Below are 9,834 nucleotides of genomic sequence, written 5' to 3' on the forward strand. Positions count from 1 at the left end.
TTTTGCCTGTTGCTTCAATCACACACGGTTCCCAAAATTGGAAGCGTGTGCAATGGCTTTCATTTTGCTTCTTGCGTCAATCACGCACGGTTGGCTCTAGCACCGTTGCCTCCGAAATTCTTTGTGGGACAGAAAACACTCACCAGCCAATTCAAAAAAGAAAAAAGAAAACCCTCACCATCCCCACGTCACAAAAACCCTCACCCCCACCCGGCACCCCATGCCTCCGATCCTCATTTTCACCTACACAAGCTCTTTCGCATCTATGCATGGCACCATGTGGGGACCCCGACTCATAAGTCGTGATCATCGAATGCACGTGTACAGTGATCCCAGAGATCAATGCTCACTGAACACACAGAAGCTGAATAACAAGAGTCTTACATCCGTACATACTGTCTTACATAAATTATGACCATTGTGGTCAAGTTTTGAGTACAACATTGCAGCAGAAATCTTCATCAATAACTTGGACCTATGCCAACTGTCTTAACCCTACAGGCATTCTGACTGGGAAGCGTCCTAGCTCGCATGTTCGTCACCAAGGTACTCTTCATTATATCCTGTTCTTTCATGCCTGGCCAATAAAATAACCAGTGGCAAGCCAATGAGTACTTTGAATGTACTCGCAAGCAACTCAAGAGTGATAACAAAAGAATTATGCAAAGCTCTACTGCTTAATTGGAATTTTTGCGGAAAGCTAGTTTTTCTGATGCAAGTATGATCAACATTTACCAAGGACATGATTGTGTCTGCAGCAAGTATCAGGAGGTTATAGACATCGGCCTCGAGAAAGAGTTATGAACAACTCATGCTCAAGCTCATCGTGACTTCCTCATGAATCACATCAACAATATCACCAAACCATGTTGTTTTCAGAAACATATGGGCATAGTCTAAGCAGCACCACCCAACCGTCCTTGACCATGGACACGGCTATTCGAATAGTTTGACACTCTACAGAGGTTGCACACTTTACCACAAGATCCGGGAAGCTTTCGTGTCATCCACGATCCCGCTGTACCTCAAATACTCGGGGTAAGCACCCGATCACTACCTTTCCCTAGCCATGACTAACAAGGAGTCCACTCGGTTGGTAGTAGCCCCCGTGCCCAACATTATCACAAAATAAATTCTTTTTGTGGAGCCACGCTCCCACATCCATCACATATCACAAGCACGGGGTACCAACGGTGTGTCCGATGCCCTGTAAAAATATTCAGGGCCGCCCTACCTGACACGACCCCATCCCGAGAGTGACCACAAATCACTCCCGTCACTAGTAATGCGGGCATCCCTGGTATCACGAACTAGGTAATCAATAATGCCCTTTCTGATATAACCGTAGAGTGGTTGCGCATGTAGGGTTGGGATGATCAACAAATCTTAAATCTAATCCGTCTCTGTAAACAACACTTTCATCAAGCCTCGGTACACTACCTCTCCACCAAGTAGTGACCTAGTTCATCATCATCTCCCAGGGGCATTAGGGGCACCCGATCGGGTTTTCGAAAGAATGTAACCACGAAGAGTTCATGGTACACATGCATCATTATGCATCAACTAGTATTTTGACATTGCATTCATGAACAAGGTAAAGTCATGAGTAGGGGTATGCATCATGTGGTGGTTCACAACATGTTTACCACCGTCATATTTCGTTATCATGCAATCAAAAAAAGGGTACCGATGAACAAGAAGGGTGTCATGGTCAAAGGGTTGCTTGCCTTGATTGGCTTGGTCTTCAAGGTCTCCGAATCCTTCTCCTTCTTCTTCAGCCCTGGCGCACTTGGTCGCCAAGTTAAACAGCTCCAAGGAGGTGCACAGATCTTCATGCATCGCCAGCTCCTCCTTCATCTTGACGTCGCGCACGCCGTCGGAGAAGGCAGAGATGATGGCCTCCTCCGTTACCCTGGGGATCTTGAGGCGCGCGTTGTTGAAGCGCTGGATGTACTTCTGCAAGGTTTCCCCTGGCTGCTGCTTGATTCGGCGCATGTCGCTCACGGCGGATGGCCGGTCGCGAGTACCCTGGAAGTTGGCGATGAAGCGGGTGCGCATCTCGTCCCAGGAAGAGATTGTGCCTGGGGCCAGATTCAGGAGCCAGGTAAGGGCTCCGTCCTTGAACGCCATGGGAAACCAGTTCGCCATGACCTTTTCGTCCCCGTTGGCACCCTCGATGCCCAACTCGTAGAGTTGGAGGAACTCCGCAGGGTCAGCTGTGCCGTCGTAGCGAGGAGGCAGGCCTGGCTTGAACTTGGCGGGCCACGCGACACTGCGCAGCTCGGAGATGAAGGCGCGGCAGCCCGCCGTGACTGCGGGGGGCCTTTGACGACGGAGAGCTTGGTCTTGCGGGTCTCCATGCGCCGCGGCTAGAGGCAGCGCAGGGTCTTGACGTGCTGGAGCGGGGAGCGCTCGGGCAGCTTCTCGTGGGCGAGGGACTTCTTGGTAGCTCTGCTCTTGCCGCGCTGGCGCCTGGCCGAGCGGGTTCCGCCCAGGGGCCGCGTGCCTTGGGGCCAGGGCGCCTTCTTGAGGAGGAGGCGGCTAAGGCGCCCCAGGAGCTTCATCGCCCGCGCGGGGCGGGGTGCGGTGCAGCGTGAAGGACGGTGCGGGGGCGCCTCCAGCAGTGCAGATGAGCTCGGCGACTCGGTCGAGCCATTCTTCGTAGACGTCGTCGATGGGGCGGTAGCGCAGGAGCTCGTTTGCCGCGATGAGCGCAGCTCGGGCCTCCATGGCCGCGCGGGGCGCGCGTGACGAAGAACCAGCGAGGTGCGGCCGTCCCGCCTCATGGACGAGTGCTGGGATGATGCTTGTTGCTCGTTCCCCGCTGGCCCGGTGGCGGCGTTGACGGCAGGTGACGGGGAACGACGAGGGCGCCCGCCGACGGGAGCCGTCTGGGCGACATGGGAGGCGAGGGCGGCTCGGCACTCGGCGCGAGCCCGACAAGCGTCAGACATGGTTGCGGTGGTCGGGGAAGAACGAGGCGACGGAAGGCAGATTCCGGCGCACCCCTACCTGGCGCGCCAAATGTCGGATTTCGGGTTCCGGCAGACCCTTGAGGTTCGAACACTGGGGTGGGCGTGGAGATTCAGCCCTCTACCATCTCACACCTCGCCGAATCGCTGGGACCTAAACTACTAAACAGAACAGCACAAGAGACACAAGATTTATACTGGTTCAGGCCATCATTGTGGTGTAATACCCTACTCCAGTGTGTGGTGTGGTGGATTGCCTCTTGGGCTGATGAGGAACAATACAAGGAAGAACAGCCTCGCGAGGGCCTGTTCTTGGATGGTGCGATGAACTGATGAGAGGGGTTCAGTCGCTCTAACTACTGGTTTCTTGATGAGGATCCAGATGCCTTCGCCCTGGGGGTGTCTAGTCCTATTTATAGGCGAAGGCCCTGGGCCTCTTCCCAAATATTGAGCGGAAAGGGCGCCAACAATTGGCCATTTTGAACGGGAACAGCGGGTACACTTATCCTGACTAAAGTTGGTCCTCGCCTGCCAAAGGCTCTGGTGATGACGCCGGCTTGGGCTCCATGATGACTCCCTTCCAGCCGTTGGGCTGGTCTTGGTCTTGTTGCACCAAAATGGATGCCTTTGCTTGATACTCTCGCCTGCGCTTGCTCCCTTTGCACCAAAGAGGAAGGGAGGACACTGCACGGGCTGGCGCCCGACTGGTGCCCTTGATCGTCATGGCTTGCGTCATGGGCACCTCGTGAGGTACCCTGCCTTGAACTCTCCGTCCCGTCATGAGCCAGCCTGACGAGGCTGTGCCTGAGGAAGCTCCTTGTCGCCCGCCCCGCGAGGCTTGGCCCCTCGCGAGGGTCTTGAGCTTGCCTTGATGAAGATGGGCTGTGTGGGCCTCCTTTGTGCCACGCCGCAGGTCGCAGGCAGGCAAGTCTGGGACCCCCGTTCCCAGAACGCCGACACACACAATCCTCTTATCTTTGTAGCTAGCACTAACTTTCTCTTGTGCATGCACACGCCCACATCCCTCTCACCCTCCCTTGGCATTCTCTAGCTCCATCGCGCAAATTCATCTTTTCACTTTAGGTCGTTCACCCACGGTGTGTGTAGGCTCCAGGCTCATTCTTTACAGCACACATCGACCGATATACCTCTCGAGCCAGGTGTGCCTAGCACAAACAGGAGCTTCCCCTCTTCTCTTGTCACCGTCCATGCCTCACTCCCACCACTCTTTTCATCCATCTCGTACTCGCACACTCCTTCCCCTCGATATAGTATGCCTCTTGTACCACCTCCTAGATGCATCCCTGTCTCTCTATCCTTCTCCTCGTGCCTCATTTGCTTCTAACACACACATATACCTAGATCGACTTTAACTATCCCCCCTTTCATCGATCGACGTACCTCACAAGTTATGTCTCTCCTTTCTCTAACAAAGGCGATTGATCTTCCTATGTAGTTATGTCTGCTTACCACAGCCATATCGTCCCCCCTCATCATTCGTGCATGCCTCCCGACCCGTCTCTCATTCGCACGTGCACAGACAACAAGCAGCCATCTCCTCTCTTATTGATATTGCGGGCGTGCCCTCCGTTTGTCTAGCAAGCCTATCCCACCATTTGTTAGAAGCAACTCCACTACCACCCCCTCCAACACTCTAGCTCTGTCTCTCTCCCAACCTTATTCCTCTCCTGCACATATGCATGGATGCCAATCGATCTCCCTTAATACATGAGGCAGATCGATCTCCTTAATACATGAGGTAGGCCTCTCTCCTCCTCCAAACATATACCAGCCATTGTACCTCTAAGTTAATTGGGCCTCCCTCTCCCCCCACCACACACCGATAGTCGAGCGCTGCAGGTAGGTATCCATGCCACAGAGACAAACTGCACATGTCCCCTCTCATGTTCCAGTAGGCCAGCCACTCTATATCTTTGATGTGGGCACACACAAATTCGATGGCACTCTTTATCGATCGCACGCACGCACACACACACACCACATCATCCCTCTCTTCGATTCTATGGACACCTCAAGCCGATGATACTTCCACTCTCTTCTCGTGGATCGCCCCCTCTATATATATGTTATATCCAGGACTCTATTTCACACACATTGCATATCTTACATTTTTTGATTGACCCCCCCCCCCCCAAAAAAAACTCTCACGAACCCACACACTATATCTCTCTAGGTTTGTATCTCTCTCACACAACCCCACGTAGGTGGTGTACGTATACAAGAAGAGAATAGGTGCATCGTGCATGTACTCATGCTTCGTGCCCAGCCACACCCGCGCGGGTACACAGTGGAGCTCATTTCTTTATGAAATGGCAGCCCACGTGCTAATTTGAATGCCTGTAGCGGTTGTTTACCTAGGGAGGTCGTGTACCATGCGTGCACAAAACAAAGTTTGACTTGACGCGTTGCCGTGTTATTTTTAAATAAAGTTATAGCGCTCAATGACACGTACAAAGAATTTAAAATGAGTTTTATGGAGAAAAAGGTAGTCCGTTCCACTATATACAATGGAGCCTGCCTGCCTGGTTTGTCGCTCTTCAGAGTATCTCACACAAGGCTGCGGTGGCCTCTCTCTCTCTCACCGTTGGTCACTGATCCGGCCGCATCCCGTCTGCCGGGGGAAAGGGAGTGCGGTGGCCTCTCTCTCACCGTTGGTCACTGATCCGGCCGCATCCCGTCCGTCGGGGAAAGGGAGGAAGTGCATCGATTCTCCGTTCGACGGCGCCGAGGTAGCCCGTCCCGATCTGCAGTACACGCCGTTCTCTCTGACCAAGCTCCGGCGCGGCAGGGTCTACGCCACCTGCTCGCTGCCGCAGTATGGGCAGATTGTTTGGGCATATAACAATCTTAGACAATGTTGGACAAGCTTCTCCTCAATTGGTGCTACCCCAACTCTATCTCGTATATCATCATTCCGGACTCGATCCTTCCTCGTGTGGCCACACATCCATCTCAACATACACATCTCCGCCACACCTAACGGTTGAACATGTCGCCTTTTAATCGGCCAACACTCCATGCCATACAACATTGCGGGTCAAACCGTCATCCTATAGAACTTGCCTTTTAACTTTTGTGGCACTCTCTTGTCACAGAGAATGCCAGAAGCTTGGAGCCACTTCATCCATCCGGCTTTGATTCAATGGTTCACATCTTCATCAATATCCCCATCCTCCTACAACATTGACCCCAAATACCGAAAGGTGTCCTTCCGAGCTACCATCTGGCCATCAAGGCTAACCTCCTTCTCCTCACACCTAGTAGTACTGAACCCGTACATCATGTACTCGGTTTTAGTTCTACTAAGCCTAAACCCTTTCAATTCCAAGGTGTTTCATCTCCATAAGAGTGGCTGAGTTTTTACGTTGGCTCGCCAAGCCTATCACAACCCTCCTCCTTTACCCGGGCTTGGGACCGGCTATGTTGAGACAACATAGGCGGAGTTAAAAATTATGCGCCGGCAGGATTCGAACCTGGCAATAATTCCCCACAATAATCTTATAGGCACAAAAGACATGTGCTGAAACTTTAAGGACAAAATACAAATTACCAATCGGGAAGAAGTTTCTCAATATATCGCAAGGCATTATGGATACATTCAATATTAGATAATGTTGTGCAATTATTTCAACATTAAAAGCTTGTATTTGCTCTCATTAAAAGTTTGTATTTGCTCTCATGCAAAGTTGTTTGTAAAAATACTATAACCTGCAGTAGTAGAAGAATGCCTAACCAGTGAACTATGGAACAGCAGGTTGACTCTCATCCCATCAAAAATATATGCATTGTGAAGTCACACTGTATAAGCTATCGTCCATGCAAAATATAAATTACCAACATTAAAATTAACAGCCTCTTCATTTGGATGGCAATCTAAGTACAATGCTCTGGAACACTGTTTTTTGTCTGATACATTGCAAATATTCATGGAGCCGATCAAATAGGAAAGTAGCAAGCTTCTAGAAACAAACGGTCCAGTTAATTATGGAACAGATATTGGTAGAATCAAGTGGCTAACACACTACGGACCATTGCGGATATCCATAATAGAATTTTAGAACTTGCTTCAGTAATTTACCCTCTCTAAATTTATATTGTCTAAGAACTGTGTATCATATCCATTCAGAAATTTGTAAAAAATGGTAACTTATATTGTCTATGTCTTAATTTAGAATACATATCATCTAAGAACTGTTGATTGCATCCATTAAGAAATTTTTGAAGAATGGTAACTCCAACAAACTACAGTAGAGAAACTCTCTCACTCACCTTCATACCAGCAGAAGAATAGCAATCATCACGAGGAGCAGACATTATCCAAGGTTATCATAATTAAGGTCACTGAATTATCTCTAACATGAATACTGGCAAATGATGTTGAGCACAAGTGTAACGCTGTAACATTTCTGTTCCCTTATTTTGAAGCCTTTCCTCATACCACTATTCTGACGAAGAATGCCAAGTATGAACATCACTCACTGCATGGATTCAAAACAGCGACATTAAATTAACACCTGCCTTCACCTTTTTCAAGTGGCATAAGGGTATGATTGTAAAAGTATATATATCCTGTAAATTACATTTCTTACTTATGCGAGCAATCAATTTTTTCATGTATTATAAATCCTAACTTACAACTATACCATCATACACCCATAGTGATAATGGGATGAATTGTGTTCTGTCACCTTGACCCAACACGCGGTAGACATTCTTGATCTGCCCACAAAACAACTTGGTGCATCAGCAATGATATAAAAATTCCGATGTGGATCACATGACTAATATTGTAATCTCCATAAGCATTTCTAAATTTTAAACTATTGTTTCTCATGATGAACAAAGAGACCATTTCCCTATTGCATACAAAGGGCAGTACTGAAGCACCTTTTTTACACAAGAACAAAATAGAGATTCAACTACTGATAAAATGAGAAATTTAGCAATGAATATTAAGTAGGAAAACTACAGTTCAAAGCTTTGGTTCCGTACTGTGGCTTCTCAATACCACAAAGTATATAACATCAGGTGGTGAGGAAAAAAAAATCTTACGAGTCCATACAAAACATAGCCCACCAATGAAATAATGTAAAAATCAGTACCTCACCTTCAAAATCCGTCAAGCTAGAAAATATAGAGTAGGTAAAAATATCAACCACCCAAATTTTGGTTAGCTTCCGATATAAAAGTAGGAAAATGAGCAATAGAATGTTAAATAGAAAAAGTTCTTGTCATGTTCTAGTGCCTCTAGAGACTGCTAAAGATCGATGTCATGCCAATTTTGCATGTTGGAGCTTGTTAGTTCAGATTTAGCATTCAGATATTGGCACTTCAGAATGGGCACTGAAATTACTAGTATTGCAGTATACTTTTGAACATGCCAAAGCAATTATGTTTCAATTTTTTTTATAAAGCTTTGAACTTTTTGGTATTAAAAAAAGAATGTCACATTGTAGTCATTTGCACTTTCAACAAGGATGACGTGGGCATTCAAACATAATACTCTCTGGAAAAAAACATTAAAGTAGAAATCAGTGCCTCGCATTACAACCCAGCAGAACCAGGCCAATCTATCACAACCGAGCTTGAATACATCAAGCTGGAGAACTTCCATTCATTTTTTTGAGTAGAGAGAACATCATGAATAAAAATAGAGTAAATATGGTCTCAATCCATGATGTCGATATACATAAAAGAATGAACAGCAAGCACATACCACTCATTTAATAGTAGCCCAAGAACAACCACAAGGAAAATGTTGGAATGAGAGTCCATCCAATCTCGAGAATAGACACTTGACTGCCAGCCATCAAAATTAGAACAAGGCAAGAAAAATCTTAGCACATGCATACATCTATAATACGAATTGTTAGGGAGGCGTGGACCTTGTATTAACCCCAAATTGATTATCCTGGTACTCCTCGAGCGGCATGTCACGGTGTGCCTGCAACTGGTCAGCGAGGCTGACTGAAGAACACCGTGACGTGCGCTGGATCCGCCCCCTCCATTGCTCTTCGGAACACCTTCAGCGCCCACTGCGGGTTGTGCACCGAGTAGCATCGTGTCCGCCTAACCGGCGCCCGAAAAATCAGATGCCACACATCCACACATCAGGTAGCGCGGCGGCGCGACCGTAAGGGAAGGAGGTGCGAACATACCTGCGGCAAAGTGGCCACGGGCTTGTTTACCGGATGGCTCGCAGCGAAAAGAAGATGGGTCGTGGAGTGGTGCAGAGGAGCTCCACGCGCAGGAGCATCATGTCCACTGTCTTCTTCGCCTCTCCTCAGCTCCGCTGGGAAAATCTGCATCATGCCATGCCCATATAATCATTGTCTCTCTCCAGTTTCACCGGGCAAGTTGTCGGGCATCGCTGCTCCGGTTGCTATAACCGGCGACGGTGTCGGGAGGACTCGCCTAGGTCGCGAGAGATGTTGGGGAGGGGAGGATCCGTTGTCACGGGCGAGAGGATCGGCGCGGGCAGCCAAGAGGCGGGCGAGAGACACGGAGGCATAGGCGGCGACATCGGCGTGAAGGGAAGCGAGGAGGGAGGAGATGCCGTCGTGGGCAGCGGCGGGGAGAGGAGGGGATAACCTGAGCAGCGAAGGAAGGGAGGGAGATGCTGTCGTGTAAGGCTGAACCGGGCTTAACCTTGGGCCGAGCAGGAGACATGGCCCAATTAACGACAGGGCTGCAAAATAGTTACGGGAGTAGCTGCCCTTCCGACTTCAGGCCCAGTTCATGGCGAACATAGCGTTACTTTAGATCTGACGGCCAATTAACATTTAACAAACGAAATTAAACGGCCAGAAATGCCTAATTCATGAGAGGACCGGGATTAGGT

At 49.0% G+C, this 9,834-nt stretch overlaps 1 long non-coding RNA gene across 4 annotated transcripts; it reads right to left on the reverse strand.

Moving 5' to 3' along the window:
• Window positions 1-355: 355 nt before the first annotated feature.
• Window positions 356-9,591, reverse strand: LOC123069536 (uncharacterized). 4 transcript variants are annotated; one of them, XR_006432622.1, is made up of 5 exons: window positions 9,152-9,588; window positions 8,879-9,062; window positions 8,710-8,792; window positions 7,629-7,712; window positions 7,179-7,471 (listed from the first exon to the last, which is right to left on the reverse strand). It is a non-coding gene; the product is annotated as an uncharacterized lncRNA (long non-coding RNA). The 4 variants fall into 4 exon arrangements; XR_006432619.1 differs by having other exon boundaries at window positions 8,710-9,062; XR_006432621.1 differs by adding an exon at window positions 356-577 and having other exon boundaries at window positions 7,263-9,062.
• Window positions 9,592-9,834: the final 243 nt, after the last annotated feature.

The sequence above is a fragment of the Triticum aestivum genome, chromosome 3B (genome assembly GCF_018294505.1).
Source record: "Triticum aestivum cultivar Chinese Spring chromosome 3B, IWGSC CS RefSeq v2.1, whole genome shotgun sequence".
Lineage (NCBI taxonomy): Eukaryota > Viridiplantae > Streptophyta > Magnoliopsida > Poales > Poaceae > Triticum > Triticum aestivum.